The 23550-nt window shown below is 33.9% G+C and overlaps 1 protein-coding gene and 3 non-coding genes across 5 annotated transcripts in view; 2 read left to right on the top strand and 2 right to left on the bottom strand.

Annotated features, from left to right (window-relative positions):
- Positions 1 to 23550, bottom strand: part of EMB1974 (NHL domain-containing protein) — a 230278-nt gene that overhangs the window by 110862 nt on the left and 95866 nt on the right. The window lies entirely within an intron of this gene.
- Positions 5693 to 5763, top strand: TRNAC-GCA (transfer RNA cysteine (anticodon GCA)). The gene has a single exon. It is a non-coding gene; the product is annotated as a tRNA-Cys (tRNA).
- On the top strand, positions 7779 to 7867 carry TRNAS-GCU (transfer RNA serine (anticodon GCU)). The gene has a single exon. It is a non-coding gene; the product is annotated as a tRNA-Ser (tRNA).
- Positions 9795 to 9865, bottom strand: TRNAG-GCC (transfer RNA glycine (anticodon GCC)). The gene has a single exon. It is a non-coding gene; the product is annotated as a tRNA-Gly (tRNA).

The following is a 23550-nucleotide window of genomic DNA, read 5'->3' on the forward strand; positions in this document are numbered from 1 at the left end:
AGGAATCTCTAACTGTCATAGAGCCATGGAGTCTCACATTTGATGTAATTTTAAAACGTATATGTTTTTGAATGATAGAGTAATGAAGTGGCTTTTAGATAAATCCATTGCTATGAATTTTATTGCAATACTTAGCAAGACATGATTGCTTTTGTAATAACCGTCAAAACCCTCAATAAGGATAAACAGTAATCTTAAAAATTGTGTACCTCCTAAAAGACTCGCAGTGGAAAACTCTGATTCTTGGTCAAATGGAAGGTCTATGGATGGACTTTAATATTGCAAGGTGGAAGGTCTAGTGGACACCATTTGATAACATTTCTTGGAGGCCCTAGATCTACAAATTATGTGTTTAACTGTGAATGACAGTCACAGTCTATGTTATTAGCATTTGGGTATCTAAACATGGTCTTTTGAAGATCGTGACTATTTGACAATGTTGTTAGGAACACTAGAATCCTTCATAATGTTTGAAATGTACATAAGGAAGCTTTTAGGTCACTATTTTATTACTGAGAAAATGTGAGCATAATTAAGAAGTCTAATTGAAGTGGTTATTGAGTTCCAAACTGGTGTAGAAGCACCCTCAACAAATGAAGAGTCTTCAGACATCTCAAGGACTTCTTCAAGGTCCTAAGAACCTATAGGACAGGTTAGAAATAGTGGCTATGCATTTGGACCCAATTGTAAGGCCTAGTTCCAAGTTTGGCACAATTATAAGCCCTAGATCAACTATGGTCAAAGGTCTCTAAATAGCCTAAAATCTTAGGATAGATTGTTATGAGCGCTCTATCGGCAGATTGCTTTTTTATATATCTTACGTATAAGATAAGATGACCAAAGCCTGCTTCTTTTTATTTCTTTTTCTTTTTTTTTCTTTTTTTTTTTTAATTGACTTGACAAAAGTAAATATAAAACAATTGCTTATTCTATTCCATTTTCTAATAATCTATTTATTAATAATTAGGTAGAAGGAGGTAATGAAAAATGGGTAGATTCATGGTTTTTATAATAGTTTATCTTGTCGTCAGAAAAATTTTCCCTTAAATGAGTAATGAATTGAATTTCAGGTTGCGATGAGTTGAATTAGAATATAACGAGATGAATTAGAATATAACGAGATGAATTAGAATATAACGAGAACTCCTGTTTTAGCCAGATCAGATAGAATAGAAAAATGTTCCCTTGGGTGAGTGAGTAATGAATTGAATTTCAGGAAGGCTAATATTTTAGCCTTCCTTCCTTGAGGTCCAGATCAAGTATATTTCTAAAAAAAAAAACAAACATGTAAATCGAACAATATTTATTCATATTAAAATATTTATTCATATTAATAATGACCTGGAGATCATTGAAATATAACCTTTCCTCTCTGATAGAGGATATTAATGACTTAACTTAATAAGAATAGAGGTAGAATTCTACTATCTGCTTAAAGACTATAAACTGTCCCAGTTAAAGTTATATCAAGATGATATAAGGTACAGAAATAACTCATTTAAATTAAAACCACTAAGCCTTGTTATACAAAAGCTAATAACAAACATTCTTTACTTACAGCTAGTAAGGAATCAATTAGAGGAATTGGATTCTACAATGATGGATGATTTTATTTATAAGGAAGAAGACGAAGAATCATTTGAGAGAGAAAAAATATATATGTTACCATTTTGAATAATGTTTATCGATTTTGTTTTTTATTTCTTTTCAATAGAAGTCGGTTCGGTTACAATATCTTAAAAACATAATTTTCTATGCAACTAGAGTATCATATATAAGTATAGTTTAATTCTATTTATTGAACTATAATAAAGGTGGATATAGGCATTTGTATTTTATAGGTGGGGATTTCATTTTTACTTTTTTATAACAGAATATCTTTTGGAATGGGAAGTTCTTACAATTTCCCTTCTGGATAAGGATAGGAAAGGGATATAACTCAGTGGTAGAGTGTCACCTTGACGTGGTGAAAGTAATCAGTTCAAAACTGATTATCCCTAGTTCTCTTTGTTATTTCTGTTCGCTCTTTTTTTTTATTTATATCGTGAATAAAAAGAGGCTAGGGGGTTTACATTTATAATATATTGATAATGTAATTTAATGTAATAACAATAATCCACCAGAAAAGAAGATAAAGTATAACGTATCATAGAAGATTGATACGTATCAACGTTTTAATGAGCATTCTGTCCTGTAATGGAGCAAAAAAACTCATAATTACACATCCACATAATTCAATAATAGAATAAATTATTGTTAATAAATATAGAAAAAAACAATTAATCTATAGTTCCATATTCTAATAATTAAATAATATAATATATAACTAGCAAATAATAGAATATATTATTAATATATATATATATAAAGTTCCATATTATACTGACTATTTAGAATATATATAACCTCTTTATATATATAACCTCTTAACTAGCAAATAATCATATAACTACTAATAATATATCTATATATATGTATATTATATCTATATATATGTATATAATTAGTAAGTTAATATATAACTTAACTGTAACTGGCAAATTTAACAATATATTTTTAGGTTAGGTTTTGAATATTTAAGAACAATTTTTTCTCACAAGAAGCAATGTCTTTTTCTATTCTTTCCTTTAAAGGCGCCGGGACCAATGTGTTGAAAACATATTCTAATGAAGAGAAATTTTTAGGATAAATTTGATCATATTTCTTCTTTAAGTCCTCCAAAGTAGATTCATCTAACCATTTTCTTCTGTTCTGTTCTTCTAATAAGACCATACGAATTTTATCTATCCACCATTTTGAAATAAGTTTGATTCGCAGTTGAACGATTCTTTCTTTATTTTCTGGTCGAATTAAAGAAAATCGAAGAAGTCGGTTGGTAGAATCATCCTTCTTATTGGTAGAATCATGGTTCTTAGTGGTAGAACCCTGGTTCTTAGATTCTGACAGTTTCTCTTTTTGCTCTTTCAAGTATTCCTCCGAATAAAGCATCCAAGGCGACTTAAATTGAAATTGATTCATTGACCCACGGAATGGCCCACTAAGTAAAGGATCATCAACTTCTGAAAGACGCTTTTTATCTTTTGTTTTTTTAAATCTGATTCTCTTTTCAAGAATTTTGACAATAGGAGATCCATTGCTTAGAGCTCTCACCCTATTTTCAAGCTCTTCGCCTAAAGAAGTTTTCCTCTCCCATTTTTTTTCTATCCATTCATCAAGGTGATCCTGATTTGAATCAAGACTTTGATCACCCAAGTTTGCCATGCATACAAGTATCACTATTAGAACGTTGATATAGAATCAATTCTGTTTCTATATTGTCTCGAGCAACAGATGAAGTTATGATTATATTTTCACCATCAATATACTTTATTTTTCCCCCTTGCTTGGCTATAGCTACACTTCCTGAATCTAGAGCTACTTGACCCTCCAATCCAGTTCCAACAATACTCTTCTCAGGTTGAACAAGTGGAAGTGCTTGACGCTGCATATTAGAACCCATTAAAGCACGATTCGCATCATTATGTTCGATAAAAGGAATAAGACAAACTCCAACGGAAAAATATTGGGAAGGGAAAATACTTCTGAAATGAATTTGGTCCCATGCAAAAAATAAAAATTCTTGCTGAAATCGAGCTGCAGTCAATTGTTCCTCTGGAACCCCTTGATTTAATGCCAGAGAATTTCCTATAGCTATCCGATAGTATTCATCTTCTCCCGGTAATAGATAAACCATATGGTCTTTGTTCGATCTCTCAGATAGCCTATAGAATGGACTTTTTAAAGAGCCGTAATGACCAAGCGTTGCATAAATAGATAACGATCCAATAAGCCCAACATTTATTCCTTCGGATGTCGTAATCGGACAAATACGTCCATAATGACTAGGATGAATATCCCGTGTATGAAAAGTAGACGTTCGACTTGTCAATCCTCCAGGGCCCAAAGAGCTCACTTTTCGACTATGAACTATTTCTGCCAACGAATTAGTTTGATCCAAAAATTGTGATAAGGGATGTAACCCAAAAAAATTCTGAAAAGTACCCGTTAATGAAATGAAAGTTTCCAATTTAATAAGAGTTATTCTCTTTTTAACATTGATTGATATACCAGGTAATATAGTTTTTTCAACTGCTTCTCTGAAATCATATAGAGCTAATCGTAATTGCTCTTGTAATAAATCTGCTACAGAACGAATATATCGATTTTTTAAGTGATCTATATCATCGAGTGTACCTGCTCCAAATTGCACTTTGATAAGGTAATCCACAGCAGCCAATATATCGTACGGTAATAATAAAATTTCGTTCTCGGATACATGAAGACTTAGTTTTTTATTCAGATTTCGTCGACCCATCTTTCCTAATAAACATTTCGTTCGAAAAAATGTTGTTACTTTTTCATCTATAGACTCAAAATCCAATTCTTCTTCTTCTTCTTCTTCTTCTCCTTCTTCTTCATTTTCGTCACTTATGTAAAGTTTTTTATAAAGTTTTAAAATAGCTTTCCGCTTCCCGCCATACCAAGTATAATACTCCTTCGAATATCGAAAAAACGCTTTAACATTCTTATAGTTAAAAATCTCTTCGAAATTTAGACCCATAGCCAATAAAAAAAGTAAAACAGATATTTTTTTTTTGTTTATACGAATCCATATCTTTTTTTTTTTTTTATTAAGCTCTAATCTTGATCTTCTTCCCCAATCTGAAATTATTGTGCCAATCCAGATAATGTTTCCCGACGGTTTTCGTTTCCAAGTGTAATAAATACCGGGGCTTCTTACTATTTGATTGACCACGACTTTGTAATTTCCATTTATTACAAAAGTTCCTTTAGAATTCATCAAAGGAATATCTCCCAGATATAAAATCTGGTCCTGTATTTCACAAGTTTTCTTAATTTTCTTAATCAATCTTGCTGGTACATATAATTGACAGTTATATGTACAAGACATATATACAGCATCTCTCTCTTTAATGAAAGGTTCTGTTAATTTATATTCAGAACCAAAAAGAATAATTTTTATCTTTTTATTTGAGCTTTCAATTTTTGAAAAGTTATTGATTTCTTCTATTAAGCCTTGATTGATAAAACGAAAAAATCCTTCAAGTTGTATTTTACAAAATTGGGGAATTGTCAATATTCCTTTATTTTCTTCTAATCGCATTGAATGTTTGCTATCCTATATTTCTATAGTCAATTTTATATTTCGATATTGTATTCCCCATTAATCTAGACGAATAAATTCGACAAAAAATTGACATGTTTTGTTCACTATATCAAAAAAACAAAAAAAAAAAAAAACAAAAAAAGGAAGCTATTTTCTTTTATTATTAAACAAATGATATATGATGTAAATATTTCTATAGTTGTAAATTCTCTAGTTATTAAAAGACAAAAGTGGATTTAGTATACTTAATTGGGTACTCTAAATTCCTATTCTATACTAAAGGCAGGAACTTCAATTCCTAACCGATATTAATAGGTTATAGGTTCCATTTTAATAAGATAATTGAAAACCAATCCCTCTTTTTCCTATTGGAAAAGTCTAAATCCCCTATTAGACCTGGGGACTATAAATTGGTTATATGGCATATCCGAGTGATAAACAAGAATACGTGAAATACCTTACATATCACCTCCGATAAATAAAGCAAAATAGAGTTTTACCTTAGGATAAACTAGATATGGGGATGGCGACATAGCCAAGTGGTAAGGCAGGGGACTGCAAATCCTCGATCCCCAGTTCAAATCTGGGTGTCGCCTTGGTAGTCTAAACAAATACAAAAGTCTCTATTTGTATCCATGTCTTTTGGAGACAACTTGTGTAGCTTCAGGTGCTATTGCTAATATAGCAAATAAAATTGAATTTTATCGTTAATGTCTGATCTGATAGGTAGTTTATAGTAATTAGTTACAATAAAAAATTTTGAGAAGCCTCTACTATCGACTCATCCTTTCAGAATAGGAAGGTAGAAGATTCCCACTTTGCACTATTTTGAATAGTTCCATTATCATCAAGAATCAATAATGATATTATTATTTGTTTTTTTTTTTACTTTTTTTTAAGTTTTTTAAAAGAGAGGGATTCGTATGGATATAGTCGGTATCGCTTGGGCTGCTCTAATGGTAGTTTTTACTTTTTCTCTTTCACTCGTAGTATGGGGTAGAAGTGGAATTTAATAGAATTTGAATAGTCCTTCTGTGTTTAATCGTTCTGTTAAAAACAAATAAACAATGATTATTACGATGATTAAATCATTACTATCATTAATTATTTATTTATCTATCGTTAAATTCCACTTAACTTCAGGTGAAGAACCTTAAATAGAAAATACCTATTCACTTGAGAGATGATCCCTATAGAAAGATAAGATTGAAAAATTCTTAATATTGGGCTCAAAAATCTTTCTAATTACTTCGTTTTCTATTTCTACTGATTGCAATCCTAGAGGAAATCAAATTTCACCGAGCTCAAACAAAATCACAGTGACTAAAGTAAACCAAAGTCACTGTTACCTAGCTATTTGACTCCAACTTTTTTATTCTAGTAGTTGAACATTTAGTTTAGTTACGATGAAAAATAATATTTTGATATCCATGGATCTTTGATTGATCCGATTAGATAGATCGGTCTAATCTTTTCAAAAATTCTACATTCTGTTTCGCCATCTTGAATGGAAAATATCGTCATTTTATCATTCATTCCAAATTCAAATTACGAGAATGTGCACAATTCCTTTTCTGACCCAGGGTATTCATAGGAGAGGTTTAGAACCTATATAGTAAATAGAGTTTTTTATATAAAAAAATATAGAGTTGAAAGATCCTTCAACTCTGTTGAATATAATGATAGAACGAATCACACTTTTACCACTAAACTATACCCGCCACAATTTCATTGTATCATACAGATCGATTTTTTGTCCAATAGGAAAAAGTAATTTTTAGATTCTAATAAGAATCTAATGCAAGTTCCGATCATCATATTTTCCTATTCCTGAAAACTTAATAAGAGATAGTTTCTTTTCACTTCTTCCGTCCCTTACCTTATTGTTTTGTTTTTACTCTTACAAGAAAAAAGAAAAACCTTCAATCAATATTGTAGGGAATACTCCATGACTAATAGTATGATTTTCTTTAGTAACTAGTCTATTTATAGATAGTTGTTATGATTATTAACACATTCTTTAGAATAATTCAAGTAATTTGGAATTAGTTTTTCTTTATGACAGATATAGAAAATAAGAATGATCCACTCTTAGTCTTTGAAATCTCTTTTTTACCCTTCAATATGATCTATACATTTTCAATCCAATCTAGAACATCTCATCCAGATTATAATCTGAAATAGTTGGAATAAAAAACAATATATATATTATATAGCAAGTGCTTATCTATTAATCTTATAATAAGAGATAAAAATATAATACATTATATATAGCAAGTGCTTATCTATTAATCTTATAATAAGAGATAAAAATATAATACATAAAAGGAAATATAAGAAATGATATCACAAGGTCAAATTTTGATAGCCCTTTTTATTGCTGTTACTTTTATAATAATGATTTTAGCTTTCAGATTAGGTAGAGCACTGTATTCTTCATAATTTAGTCAATTAATTCCTTATCTAGAAAAGACAATGGCCTGGCCAGATACTGGCCGGGCTAGAAAAAGCGAAAAATTGTTTGAAATGGAATAAAAAAATAAAATTGGATTCTCACAAATGTTGGTCTTTATTTAGTGAAATGCTATATTCATTTTAGATCTGCCATCTAGGAGAGATGGCTGAGCGGACTAAAGCGGTGGATTGCTAATCCGTTGTACAAACTATTTTGTACCGAGGGTTCGAATCCCTCTCTCTCCGTTCAGTCTGAGATTACTCCTCAAAACCTATTAAGGGATTTTGACAAAATCTACTTTCTAATCTTTTTTTCTATTCTTTACGCCCAGGATTTCGTCCTGGATCGTTTGATAGGAATCCAAAGATAAAGAGAGAAACAAAAAATATCACTACTGTGTAAACGAACAGCTTAAGAGTAAGCATTATGTAATCTCCGAAATTATTCTTATTAGAAAACGGAATAGATCATCAATTTTTGTATCATATATTGGCTATTGGCATTGGCTGAGCAAAGAAAAAAAGCAGATTCAAAATTGAATCTATTCTATTTCTCTTTTCTTCTTTGCTCAGAATTGAACAGGATAAATAGGAATTCGAATACTAATTAAACTACCCTAAACTTGTGATTCCACTTTTTCCTTCAAAATGAAACTTATTGGAATTGTCAAACATGAACACCCGTTCGTACAAAACTTTGATTCCAGGCACACGTGATAAATCTCTATCAAATTTTGATGAAAAAGTCCAATCTCATCCACAAAAGAAATTGACTTCTGGCCGGCATCGTTGTGGGAAAGGTCGTAATAACAGTGGAATTATTACCATACGTCATAGAGGAGGAGGTCACAAGCGTCTGTATCGTCAAATTGATTTTCGACGGAATGAAAAAAACATACTGGGAAAAATTGTAACAATAGAGAGTGACCCTAATAGAAGTGCATATATCTGTCTTGTGCACTATAGAAATGGTAAAAAGACATATATTTTGCATCCGAGAGGGATTATGATTGGAGATACTATTATTTTCGGTGCAAGAGCCCCCATATCAATGGGAAATGCCCTACCTTTGAGTGCGGTTTGAATTATTAATTGTACGTAATCGGAAATAACCGATTGGGTTTACAGCAAAACCTTAAAATCTATCACTGATCCAACTAAAATACTTTGATGGGATCAATCCCAAAGGGAAACTGAGGATAAAGAACAGCGGGTGATTGAGTTCAATAGTTTCTGAATTAATTATTGACTCCAGAGATATGATAATATGGAGAAGACTTAATTGTCTGAAGCAGAAACAACTAAGGTAAAGGAACCCTTGTTCTGAAGAAAAAAAACAAGTAACTCACATTTGATTTGATGGTCAAAGGCAGATTCGAAGCTGAACAGTGACAAATAGTTTTTTTATACACAGTTTTTAGATTTTTAAATCCAATCTCTGTGTATAATCATCTGTGTATAAAAAGAAGGAGTAATCCACGTAATACTTCTCCATCTCAAATTTGATCTATATTCTTTATATAAAGTAGCTGAATCATTATGGCAAGAAAAAGTCTCATTCAAAGAGAGAAAAAGAAACAAAGATTGGAAAGGAAATATAATTTGCTTCGCCAATCTTTGAAAAAAGAGATGAGCGAAGTCTCATCACTGGATGAAAAATTGGAAATTTATAGAAAATTACAATCTCTACCGCGTAATAGTGCACCTACACGTCTTCGCCGACGTTGTTTGAAGACTGGAAGACCGAGAGCCATTTATAGAGACTTTGAATTATCCGGATATATAATCCGTGAAATGGCTCACGCATGTTTGTTGGCTGGGGTAACAAAATCGAGTTGGTAGGGTAAAGAAAAGAATTATTTAAAGTTATTGTTATGATAGAAATAAAGTTATTGTTACGATAGAAAAGTCCCTCCCTATATAAGGGAGGGAGAATAGAATACCCAAGGGATTGCTCGATGTACCCATTATAATGGTATTATAAGAAAGGTTAATATGAAGGGATAACGCGGAGTAGAGCAGTTTGGTAGCTCACAAGGCTCATAACCTTGAAGTCATGGGTTCAAATCCCGTCTCCGCAAAGACACAATAAATTTCATATATCTTGGCTGTATGTTATAAATACGATACAAATACGACTAAACCAATACGATAACTTTCTATTCTACAGATAGGCGGGTAGCGGGAATCGAACCCGCATCTTCTCCTTGGCAAGGAGAAATTCTACCATTCAACCATACCCGCATTTGACTCGTTATATGGGTATATATTAATACCCATATATTACCATTCTATGGAGGTCAATTTTTCTATTTCAATAGATTTATTGATCAATTATAAATCATATTAATAAATAACCTCTCCCTTGAGCACTTTCATTACCTGGTTTTTTTATTTCTCATAAATTAAATTCCTTTGTGAATTAATTTAGGCCCAGGGGGAGGAAGGATAAAAAGATCAATATATCTTAAGATATGAAAGAATTTAGAATACCTACTAAAAAGACTAATCCAATCCATAATGATACACCTGAAAATAGTACATTTTTTTGACTTGACCAGCCATTAGGAGAGGAAAGTGCGACAGGTACACCAATTACTAGTAGAATTGAAATCGCAATTAATGCAAACACAGACGATTGGAACGCAATAGTCATGATTGTAATCTTAAAAGCTTCCAACAGATTCAGTAAGCTAGACCCATACTGCGCGTTGTTTCATGCCATAAATAAACACGTACACTTAAAAAATCCGTTGGACAAGCCGATTCACACCTCTTACAACCTACGCAGTCTTCTGTTCTTGGAGCAGAAGCAATTTGCTTAGCTTTACATCCTTCCCAAGGTATCATTTCTAATACATCTGTGGGACACGCTCGTACACACTGGGTACAACCAATACATGTATCATAAATTTTGACTGAATGTGCCATTGAATCTAAGAACTCCATTAGTAGAAAAAGTGTTTCATTGAATAAGATTTTTTTAATATATGGCCAGTGATGATATATTATGAATATCAAGCAAATCAATAATTGTATTATCGGTGATATAATGAATAGATTCGGATTCTATCTTTTTGCTTTATAAAACATTTTACCCAATCTGGTCTTAAACAGATCATTTGGATAATGAGTTAAATATGAATTATGCTCTTGATTGATCTTAGAAAAAATATCTCTATTAAATAAAAGATTTATATCTATTTTTAGGGAGACAAACCTAGTATCTATTTGAATAGAAATAGATATACAAATTTTTCATATGCAAGGAGATGTAGGAGTAGCTCATTACCTTCTGGGTGGAATTGCCACAACATGGGCGTTCTTCCTAGCAAGAATTATTGCAGTAGGATAATGGCTAGGAGGATAAAGCATTATGGCATCAAGATTTCCAAAGTTCAGCCAAGGCTTGGCCCAGGACCCAACTACTCGTCGTATTTGGTTTGGTATTGCTACTGCACATGACTTTGAGAGTCATGATGATATTACCGAAGAGCGCCTTTATCAAAAGATTTTTGCTTCTCACTTTGGTCAGTTAGCTATAATCTTTCTGTGGACCTCTGGTAATTTGTTCCACGTAGCTTGGCAAGGCAATTTCGAAGCATGGGTCCACGACCCCTTACATATAAGACCTATTGCTCATGCAATTTGGGATCCTCATTTTGGTCAACCGGCCGTAGAAGCCTTTACCCGAGGAGGTGCTCCCGGTCCAGTAAATATTGCTTATTCCGGTGTTTATCAGTGGTGGTATACAATTGGTTTACGCACTAATGAAGATCTTTATATTGGAGCTCTTTTCTTGCTATTTCTTTCTGCTCTCTTTTTAACAGCGGGTTGGTTGCATCTACAACCTCAATGGAAACCAAGTGTTTCATGGTTTAAAAATGCCGAATCTCGTCTAAATCATCATTTATCAGGGCTCTTCGGAGTCAGTTCTTTGGCTTGGACGGGGCATTTAGTTCATGTGGCTATTCCTGAATCAAGAGGAGAGCACATAAGGTGTGATAATTTTTTAGATGTAGTACCACATCCCCAAGGGTTGGAACCACTTTTTACAGGTCAATGGAATCTTTATGCTCAAAATCCTGATTCCAGCAGTCATTTATTTGGTACCGCTAAAGGGGCGGGAACTGCTATTCTAACTCTTCTCGGGGGATTCCATCCACAAACTCAAAGTTTGTGGCTAACTGATATCGCGCATCATCATTTAGCTATTGCATTTGTGTTTTTCATTGCTGGTCATATGTATAGAACCAACTTTGGGATTGGACACAGCATAAAAGATATTTTAGAAGCACATGTTCCTCCGGGAGGCTTATTAGGACGCGGGCATAAGGGTCTTTACAACACAATCAATAACTCTCTTCACTTTCAATTAGGTCTTGCTCTAGCTTCTTTGGGAGTTGTTACTTCTTTAGTAGCTCAACACATGTATTCTTTGCCTGCCTATGCATTCATAGCACAAGATTTTACTACTCAAGCTGCTTTATATACTCATCATCAATACATTGCCGGATTCATTATGACGGGGGCATTTGCTCATGGAGCTATATTTCTCATTAGAGATTATAATCCAGAACAAAATAAGGATAATGTATTGGCGAGAATGTTGGAGCATAAGGAAGCCATAATATCTCATTTGAGTTGGGTTAGTTTATTCCTAGGTTTTCATACCTTGGGACTTTATGTTCATAACGATGTTATGCTCGCTTTTGGTACTCTAGAAAAGCAAATCTTGATTGAGCCTATATTTGCTCAATGGATACAATCTGCTCATGGTAAGGCCTTATATGGCTTTGATGTGCTCTTATCTTCAGCAAATGATCCAGCATTCAATGCCGGAAAAAGCTTATGGTTACCCGGTTGGTTGAATGCTATTAACGATAATAAAAATTCACTCTTCTTAACAATTGGTCCCGGAGACTTTTTGGTTCATCATGCTATTGCTCTAGGTTTGCATACGACTACATTGATTTTAGTAAAAGGTGCTTTAGATGCACGCGGTTCTAAGCTAATGCCTGATAAGAAAGATTAAATCAAATTTCACCGAGCTCAAACAAAATCACGGTGACTAAAGTAAACCAAAGTCACTGTTACCTAGCTATTTGACTCCAACTTTTTTATTCTAGTAGTTGAACATTTAGTTTAGTTACGATGAAAAATAATATTTTGATATCCATGGATCTTTGATTGATCCGATTAGATAGATCGGTCTAATCTTTTCAAAAATTCTACATTCTGTTTCGCCATCTTGAATGGAAAATATCGTCATTTTATCATTCATTCCAAATTCAAATTACGAGAATGCGCACAATTCCTTTCCTGACCCAGGGTATTCATAGGAGAGGTTTAGAACCTATATAGTAAATAGAGTTTTTTATATAAAAAAATATAAATGAGAGTTGAAAGATCCTTCAACTCTGTTGAATATAATGATAGAACGAATCACACTTTTACCACTAAATTATACCCGCCACAATTTCATTGTATCATACAGATTGATTTTTTGTCCAATAGGAAAAAGTAATTTTTAGATTCTAATAAGAATCTAATGCAAGTTCCGATCATCATATTTTCCTATTCCTGAAAACTTAATAAGAGATAGTTTCTTTTCACTTCTTCCGTCCCTTACCTTATTGTTTTGTTTTTACTCTTACAAGAAAAAAGAAAAACCCTCAATCAATATTGTAGGGAATACTCCATGACTAATAGTATGATTTTCTTTAGTAACTAGTCTATTTATAGATAGTTGTTATGATTATTAACACATTCTTTAGAATAATTCAAGTAATTTGGAATTAGTTTTTCTTTATGACAGATATAGAAAATAAGAATGATCCACTCTTAGTCTTTGAAATCTCTTTTTTACCCTTCAATATGATCTATACATTTTCAATCCAATCTAGAACATCTCATCCAGATTATAATCTGAAATAGTTGGAATAAAAAACAATATATATATTATATAGCAAGTGCTTATCTATTAATCTTATAATAAGAGATAAAAATATAATACATAAAAGGAAATATAAGAATACAATTCTATATCAACGTTCTAATAGTGATACTTGTAGCCATAGAATAGTAGGGAACTGATGGAATCACGCGAAGGGATGCCGGGGGCTATAGCACTCGAACGGGATCTGTTGCTGGAAGTTCTGTAGGTTATGCATCGAGAACGAACGGGCTTTAGGTCCCTAACTAATGGTTATAGCTCTCCAACTGACGAGGATGCGGCGCTTTGCCCAATATTCAAGAAGGGGCTTCAACGGATGGATCTTTCTCTAAGCAAGGTGCTGGTGGATCTGTCTTTGCCAAAATCTATTGCGGGTGCCCTAGAATAGCAAATTTGCTCAGAAAGAAATAGAACCCGTAACATTCCTCCCATCTGGCCAACCCAAATCAACATCCGAACTGGGCCCCCGCCAACAAGCAAGAACTCATTCTAATAATAATGGGTTCCCTGGGGCCCATAGAATTGTAGGGTCCCTTGCCCCTTGTCCTTGGGGTCCTGGGGTTCTTGTCCATCCCCCACCAACCATTCCCCCTACCCACGGCAAGAGCACGTGAATAAAGAATGGGGTCCTTGTTTCTTGTCTAACCATCCATGGCAAATATAGAATAAGGATAATGGTGTTTCATTAAAAATTGCAAAAGTTGCACAAATTGCAAAATTGCTAAAAAGCTGTCAAGCAACTTTTAGCAAAAAGTTGCATATTTTGTAATTTCACTCCCTAACAACCAAATTTGATTTGAAAAGTTGTTGTGACCGTTGGGGAGGCCTACATAAGCCCTTTCAGGCGGGTGGTAGGACAGATTGTGTACTTTTTCCTTCAAATCGATAAAATAACTCAAATATTCCAACAAATTCCATGTTGTAGCAAGTTGTACAGACATTTATGGACAGACCAGGAGGATCAACCTTCATTTTTGGATTGGTTGATGAATCAACTTTCAAATGCTTTTGGTTTGAGATTTAGATCATTTTCTAACTCAAATTATCTAAGTTTTTGTAGAAGTTGTCATACCTAGGGTTTAGAGCAAAATTTGCCACATCTTGGGATTTCACCATGGGAATCTAACCGCCTCTAGTGATATCCAAGTGTTGATCATGTACATTAAGATGGTTTTGGTTTCAAGTTTTAATGTGCAAGTGGCAAGGAGAAATTTGATGCCCTAGGCATGCAAGTCCCATGTGCATGCTTATAGCGTTGGTCAACATCTCCCATAACTCACTCCAAAAAGGTGTCATCAAGATCTGAAATCAGGTTTATGACTTGTTTTTGTATGCCCCTTCATGATCCAATTGTTAATTTGAACTTTGGGCATTGAAAAAGTGTACCTCCTTTGTATTTGGAGGCCTAATAGGGCTAATTGCCTACTGATGAAACTAGGTCAAACCTAATTTGTTTACACCATCCAGTCCTGGTGCTTTGGCATGTTTGGTAAAACCCAAAAGGGTATCTAAATATGTGATTTGCTTACAGGCTTATGTAAAGATTACTGAAGTTAAGTTTGTCTCTCAAATTTAAGGGCTACAAGCCTATAGTGTGGATTTGTGATGCAACTATTACTTAAAAGTTGCACAGTATGGTTTTAACCTTCAATCCACTTTGTGATGGACCTAAATAGACCACAAGTGTTGATGTATAGCATCAGTTGAAGTAATGTTAATGTTTATGTTTTATGTGAATTATGTTCTTTAGATAAAATACATACATATATATATATATATATATATATATATATATATATATATATATATATATATATATATATATATATATATATATATATATAAATTGAATTATTCACATAACAAACTGTATAGTTATCGGGTTGATATTATGAGAAGGCTATTATCATTATCGGGGGACTTTATAGTCTGTCGCCGATTACAAAAAGGTTATGTATGAAAGTTGTTTCATTAAACAAGCTAATGTTTAGTCATGCATCCGTAGAGGCATGACCCTATGTGGCCAAAGGCCACATATAGTCATGACTCTACGGAGACATGACTCTCTATAGTATTATATATATGCCGAGCAAATCGTTGGGACAAATATCAATCCATGGCAATACAAGTCCCAACGATCTACCTACTTCTCTCTACAGGTTAATACATTCAGATTTGTTGATTCTCCATTGGTGTTATAGACTTAAGATCAAGATACATCGATTGTCATTCAAAGACCAAGATATGCACCTCTGTTTCTGCAATCGATGAAGTAAGGATATTCATTATTGTTCAAATCTGTTATAATAGTTTTATCTATCAAAGATCTCTAAAACTAACATGGTATCAGAGCCATTCTGATAAGAAACTTTATTATTCAGAATTAAATCTAAAATCTCAGATCTATAATATTTAAATTATATCCTCAAATACAAATGGTGAATCATATAAGGTTAGAGGATAGACTTGAGGGAGCATCAAATTTTCCATCATGGAAAATTTGAGTCATGATAATATTAAGAGAAAAGGAATTAGAGGAGTACATAGAAACAAACAAATCCATGCCTGAAAATGATCCAGATAAAACATGGAAAAGACACGATAACAAGGCCATGAAAATTATAATAGACTCTGTAAAAGATCATATTCTTCCCTCTATATCTAGTCTTAAGACTGCATTTGAGATGTTCTCTACTATCAAAGACACGTTTGAAATCAACAATACTAGTAGACTGCTAACCCTAAAACAAGATCTACTATACATAAAAATGAATAATGGGGAGTCAATTACATCCTATTTTCTAAGAATTTCTAAATTAAAAGATCAACTTGCAACAATGGAAAATCAAGTTGATGACAAAGAACTTAGCATGATAGCATTAAGAGGACTTCCTTTATCTTGGAAAACATTTAATTGAGGCTTAAGCTCCCGACCTGAGCTTCCTAAATTTGAATTAATAAAAAATGAATGCACACAAGAAGAATCAAAATTAGTCTTAAGAGAACTATGTATAAATCAAGAGCGAAACATTCAAGCATTTCATGCAAATTCAAACAAGAAAAGGAAATTCAAACATAATAAAAGGGAATTTGACAAACAATATAAGAAACGCAATTGGTCCAAAGTAAGATGTTTCAAATGTGACAAAATTGGTCACTCACATAATTTCTTCCCTGAACAAAAGAGAATTCAAGCAGCCCTAGCAAAAATCACAGAAGAGAAAGTAGAGACAGAGGAAAAAGAAAACTGTGTATTTTATTTAGCTCTTTCAAGTGAATTAAACTCAAACAAAAATACTTGAATTATAGACAATGGAGCATCTCAGCATATAACAGGTTTTAGAGACAAATTTGAAAGTTTCACAGAATACTCCTCAGAAGAATTCACAATTGGAGATAATTCTACTCATCCTATCAAAGGTATTGGCTCGTGCTCAATTCACCTAAATTCAAGAATTACTCTCCAACTCGAAAATGTTTTAATGTACTTGGTATAAGAAGAAATTTGGTCTTGCTGATCAAGGATTCAAAGTCACTTTTCAAGAGGACAAAGTTCTATCTTGGCCAAAGAACTCTAATATCAAGAAAGCTATTTCTATTGGATTTAGAGACGGAAGTCTATATAAACTTTGTAATAATCAAAACTTAGCCCTAAGTCATGAAACCTCAAATTCTACTGAAATTTGGCATAGGAGGCTAGGTCATCTTCACTATCGTGCATCATCATCTATAGGAAATATTGTAAAAGGATTACCTAGTCTCAAAGTTGATCACTTAAGCATCTGCAAAGGATGTGCCCTAGGCAAAAACACAAAACAATCATTTCCTAAAAGTGTTCATAAATCAAAATCTATTCTTGAACTTATCCACATTGACCTTTGTGGTCCTAAGTCTGTACCTTCACTGAACAGTTGTCTCTTTTATATAAATTTTATTGATAACTACTCTAGAAGAATTTGGATCTATTTCTTAAAACAGAAGGAATCAACTTAAGTATTATCAAAATTCAAAGAATTCAAAGCTCTAGTTGAAAACTAGTTAGGACAGAAAATAAAAATTCTAAAGTCAGACAATGGAGGTGAATACATCTCCGAAATTTTAAAAAACTTTTGCACTGGAGTTACGGAATGTAAAAATAGATCAATTGATGCACAATCAAAACCTTTATACTTCCTTCTGGGCTGAAGCATCTAACAGTGCAGTCTACATTCAAAACGGATGTCCACACTCAGTAATATAGAACACCACTCTTGAAGAAGTATTTACGAGTATTAAACCAGATTTAAGTCACCTAAGAATATTTGGGTGTCTTGTTTATATCCACATTCCTAAAGAGAAAAGAACAAAACTAGAACCATCCAAAAAGAAGGGGATACTCATTGGATACAATAAAACTACCAAAGGCTACAGGATTTTTTTTCCGGGTCAAAGAGCAATTGAGATTACTAGAAATGTGAAATTTGAAGAAGATATTGCCTTCAATATTTCTAGAAATAGTGATGAATCTCTTACAGAACCTGTTCTTGAAATAGATGAAAATCACACAACAAAAATTGAGAGGGAGAATGATATTGAACCATCTTCTACCACTACATCTAATCCTGAAGATTCTAAGAATGTTAACAATAAAAAGAGGCCACTTTGGGCTAGGAAAATGATAGAAGAAAATCAAGTTGAACCTAATGAAGTAATTCAAGAAAGTAAAAGAAAAATAAACCAGTCATGTTATGTAGCATTATTAACTGAACTTATAAAAACATAACCTTCAAATGTTGAAGAAGCCTTGCCAAGCCCAACCTTGGAAAGAAGCAATGATTGAAGAATATAATTCCATACTAAAAAATGATGTATGGGATGTTGTACCCAGACCTAAAAACAAATCAGTTGTTTCCTCTAAGTGGTTGTTTAAAATTAAGCATGCACCTAACGGTAGCATTGAAAAGTACAAAGCCATATTTGTAGCACGAGGTTTCTCACAAAAAGAAGGTATCGATTATGAAGAAACATTTGCTCCAGTTGCTAGATACACTTCACAGCATCCAAAGGATGGAAAGTTCATCAAATGGATGTTAAAACAGCATTACTAAATGGAAAAAATGAAGAAGTTTATATCGAGTAACCAGAAGGTTTTTACACTCATGACAAAAAATCTCATGTATGTAACTTAAAGAAAGCACTATACGGTCTCAAACAGGCTCCTAGAGTGTGGTATGAAAGAATAGACAACTATCTAACAAAGTTAGGATACTCTAAAAATGAAGCTGATCCTAACTTATACTTTAAGATAGATGGTGATGATATGATTATTCTTGTATTATATGTTGATGATTTATTGATAACAGGTGAAGAACATCTCATAAAGAAGTGCAAACAAGAACTAACAGAAAAGTTTGATATGAAAGATCTAGGTCTTCTACACTACTTTCTAGGATTGGAAGTCTGGCAAAAGAATAACTACATTTTTCTAAATCAAGGGAAATATACTATTGATATTTTAACAAAATTTGGGATGATGGAATGTAAACCAGCTACTACTCCTATGGAAGTCAATCTACACAAGCTAAAGGATGATATGATCAAATTTGAATCTACATATCCTACTTACTATAGGAAAATTATTGGATCCTTAAAGTACTTAATGAATACTCATCCTGACATATGTTATGCAACTAATACCTTGAGTCAATTTATGTGTGCACTAAACAAGATACATCTACATGCAACTAAATACATCTTGAGATATCTAAAAGGCACTATTGGCATGGGACTCAAATATGATCAAGTAAACATCAATCTTCATGGATATTCTGATTCTAATTGGGCAGGCAGTGCTACTAAACGTAAGAGTACTTCAGGATGTTGCTTCAATCTTCAATCTGGAATGGTTTCTTGGTTTAGCAAAAAACAACCTTCAGTTGCATTAAGTTCTACTGAAGCAGAATACATTGCCTCTTCTTTGGGAGCTAGAGAAGTTGTATGGTTACGAAAGTTGCTAGTTGATTTGTTCAAAAGACCTTTGAAGTGCATTGTGATTCACTGCGACAATCAGAGTTGTATCAAGCTCTCAGCTAATTCAATCTTCCACAATCATTCTAAGCATATTGAAATTCCTTATCACTAAATTAGAGATACGGTGGATCGAGGAGTTATTCAACTGGAGTACATCAATACTAATGAGCAAACAGCGGATATCTTTACTAAGCCCCTTGCCAAAGTGAAGTTGGAATACTTCAGAGGAAAACTTGGTATGATTAAATTGTAATATTGGATATTGAATTTAAATTTTCAATCTATATGTGTTTATGCTTCTATTGTTGTTTAGTTGCATCGGATATGTAATGAAAGGTGACGATCTTTCATAGACATATATATTCAGAAGGTAATCATTTGTAAGGTGACAATCTTGCAAATGATAGGCCTGTTATCAAAAAAATTCTAGATATCATTTCAGACAATTAGAGATCATTGATAACGAATACATTATGATTACTCTAGATATTGTTTCGGATAATTAGAGATCATAATATATGTTATGATAGTGTTGATAGCATAGTGATTTTAATTATTTGACAAGTCACTAATTCAAAGTGTTAAAGTCAAATAATGTGTTCAGTTATTCTATTCTGATATCTATTAAAAGGTGTATTACTTCTCCCTTGCTAAGAGAGAGTGTTGATGTATAGCATCAGTTGAAGTAATGTTAATGTTTATATTTTATGTGAATTTTGTTCTTCAAATAAAATACACACACACACACACACATATACACATATATGTAGATACATTGAATTATTCACATAGCAAACTGTATAGTTATCGGGCTAATATTATGAGAAGGCTATTATCATTATCGGGGGACTTTATAGTCTACCGCCGATTAAAAAAAGGTTATGTATGAAAGTTGTTTCATTAAAAAAACTAATGTTTAGTCATGCATCCGTAGAGGCATGAACCTACGTGGCCAAAGGCCACGTAGCATCATGACTCTACATAGACATGACTCTCCACAGTATTATATATATGCCAAACAAATCGTTGGGACAAATATCAATCCACGGCAATACAAGTCCCAGCGATCTGCCTACTTCTCTTTGCAAGTTAATACACTCAGATTTGTTGATTCTCCATTGGTGTTATAGACGTAAGATCAAGATACATCGATTGTCATTCAAAGATCAAGATATGCACCTCTGTCTCTGCAATTGATCAAGTAAGGATATTCATTATTGTTCAAATCTGTTATAACAGTTTTATCTATTAGAGATCTCTAAAACTAACAACAAGTTCATCCTTGAGTCTCCCCTAGTCCTTTTGTATGTTTTCTAGGGTCTCGTGTCAAAAGTTGTCATTGTGCTTTTGGGGGCAATTTGAGATAAGTTGTCCTGTATTAAGGGGTCTTCCTTGTGATTGGGATTTCCTTGTTTGGGGATGGGTTGTGATAAGCTTAACCTTCTAATTTGAGCACTTGTGATTAGTGCTTGAGCACATTGGCAGGATCAAAGACACTTTTGTTGGACATTCCTTCAGTGAAGAGGATCTAAGGGCTAGTTTGTCATCTAAGACTTACTATACTAGGCTCCATTGCATCACAAACAAAGAGTTGGTAAAACCTGGTCACTGTGGACATACTGTAATGGAAATATATAAGCCCTGATTGAAGTCTTAAGAGTTACTTCAAACATTCAAAGTTATGGAGAAAGTGTGTACTGTTGTGGAATGCCTAAAAGGCTTAGTTTGCTGATTGTCAGTTACCAGTTTCAGGAAAAAGGTCATAATGTGTGTTTTAAACATTAGATCTAGCTACAAATTGGCAAAAACTTCTTAACTAAGCAATCTAGAATCTAACCGAAACAATTAACTTCATTACCATTTTTTCTGAAGTTATTAGTGACTGTTTGTTACAGTTCATTTTGCTCAGCAATGTGTCTCAAATCAGACTGAGACTCTTTCTAAGGTTGACAGTCCTAATTGGAGACATTAGCATGAAACTATTACGAGGTAATTGGTAAATAAATGCTTGTTATTAACACACACCAAGCTGTCCTCTGAATTTGACAAACTTATCAGGACCAAGAGGCTTGGTGAGAATGTCTGCAGTCTGATCTGTGGTAGGAACATACTACAAATCTATAGTCCCATCTTCAACCAGCTATCACAGGTAATGACAATGAACATCCACATGCTTGGTTTGTTCATGCAAGACTGGATTCTGTGCTAACTTGATGACACCTTTGTTATCAACAAACAAAGGAGTTGGTTCTGCTGCTGACATCTGCATATCCCCAAGCATCCGACAAAGCCAAACAACTTCACATCCTGCCTTAACAGTCCCTCTGTATTCAGCCTCTGTAGAAGAGAGAGAAATTACCTGCTGCTTCTTGCTGGTCCATGTGACTGCACCGAATCCCAAACTGAACACATATTCAGATGTTGACTTTTTATCATCAACAGAGCCTGCCCAATCTGAATTTGTGAACCTACTGAGTTTAGGATTAGAACTCTGAGAGTACAAAAGTCCATAATCTGAAGTGCCCTTCACATAACGAACCACACGCTTTGCTACCATCCAATGATCAGCCTTAGGAGCTATCATAAAGCGTGAAATATAGTTGACTGCGAAGCTGATATCAGGCCTAGTAGCAGAGAGGTAGATGAGGCTACCTACTAGTTGTCTGTATGTAGTATCATCATCAGAAGGAGAATCAGACTTTGCTGATAACTTGACACCTTTCTCCATAGGTGTAGATGTAGGTTTGCAATCCTGCATTCGGAATTTGTCTAACAAGGCCCTGGCATATTTGGACCAAGAGATGAATATACCAGAAGATTGTTGTCAAACTTCAACACCCAAGCAATAATGCATGAGTCCAAGGTCAGTCATATTAAAAGACTGGCATAGGTATTGTTTGATTCCTTGAATCAAAGATACCGAACTGCCAATGATGGTCTAATCATCCACATACATAACCAGAAGAAGGATGTCACTGTCAATAGTCTTGATGTACAGATGAGCATGAAGAACTCCTCTTGAAGCCTTGATCACTGAGGCACTTATCAATCTTGATGTACCATGCCCGAGGGGCCTGCTTCAAGCCATAGATAGCTTTTACCAATCTGAGAACCTGATGGTCTTTACCAGCAACCTTGAAACTAGGAGGTTGTGTCATGTAGACCTCTTCATGGAGATCACCATTTAGGAAAGCACTCTTTACATCCATCTGATGGACCTTCCAGCCAAACTGTGCTACCATGGCTAGGACTAATCTGATGGTGCTCATCTTTGCAGTAGGAGCAAAGGTCTCCTCATAATCAATGCCCTAACGTTGAGAAAAGCCCTTCGCCACTAAATGAGCTATGTACTTATCCAATGTACCATCTGATTTGTATTTGATTTTGTAGACCCATTTGCAGCCAATGGGTTTCTTCCCTCGTGAAAGATAAGAAAGGAACCAAGTGTTGTTCTTCAGCAGGCTCTGGTGTTCAAATGTCATGGCCTGTTCCCACTCTGGAATTCCTTTAGCCTCGGAATGTGTTTGAGGTTCAAACACACTATGAATGTTAACAATAAGAGCAAAGTTAACAAAATCCGTAGTTTGTCTCTTTTTCCAAGCAGTTCTCCCATCAATGAGCTCATCATCACGAAGATCAACAAGTGTCTTAGCCCACCACTTAGGCCGGATAGGAGAATGACCAACAGTAGTACTAGGAGATGCTTGATCAGCAGGATCCTCATCAGAAGAAGCTGGATCAAACTTAGGTGAAGCACTACAAAGTGAGGTGATCCTGCAGGAGAAGTCAGAGGTGTCTATATAGGTATCACTAGAATAACTGGAGCTGCAGGAGCTACTAGAACCCTCCCATCAGGTGGACCTAATGGAAGCCAAACTCCCAAATCATTAGCCTGCATAGGTTGGTTTGCTGGATCAGGAACAGGAGAAACAGGCATGAATGGTCCTCGCTACTCATCAAAGAC

The sequence above is a fragment of the Cupressus sempervirens genome, chromosome 5 (assembly GCF_028749045.1).
Source record: "Cupressus sempervirens isolate cs-2001-9-10 chromosome 5, ASM2874904v1, whole genome shotgun sequence".
NCBI classification, from domain to species: Eukaryota; Viridiplantae; Streptophyta; class Pinopsida; order Cupressales; family Cupressaceae; genus Cupressus; species Cupressus sempervirens.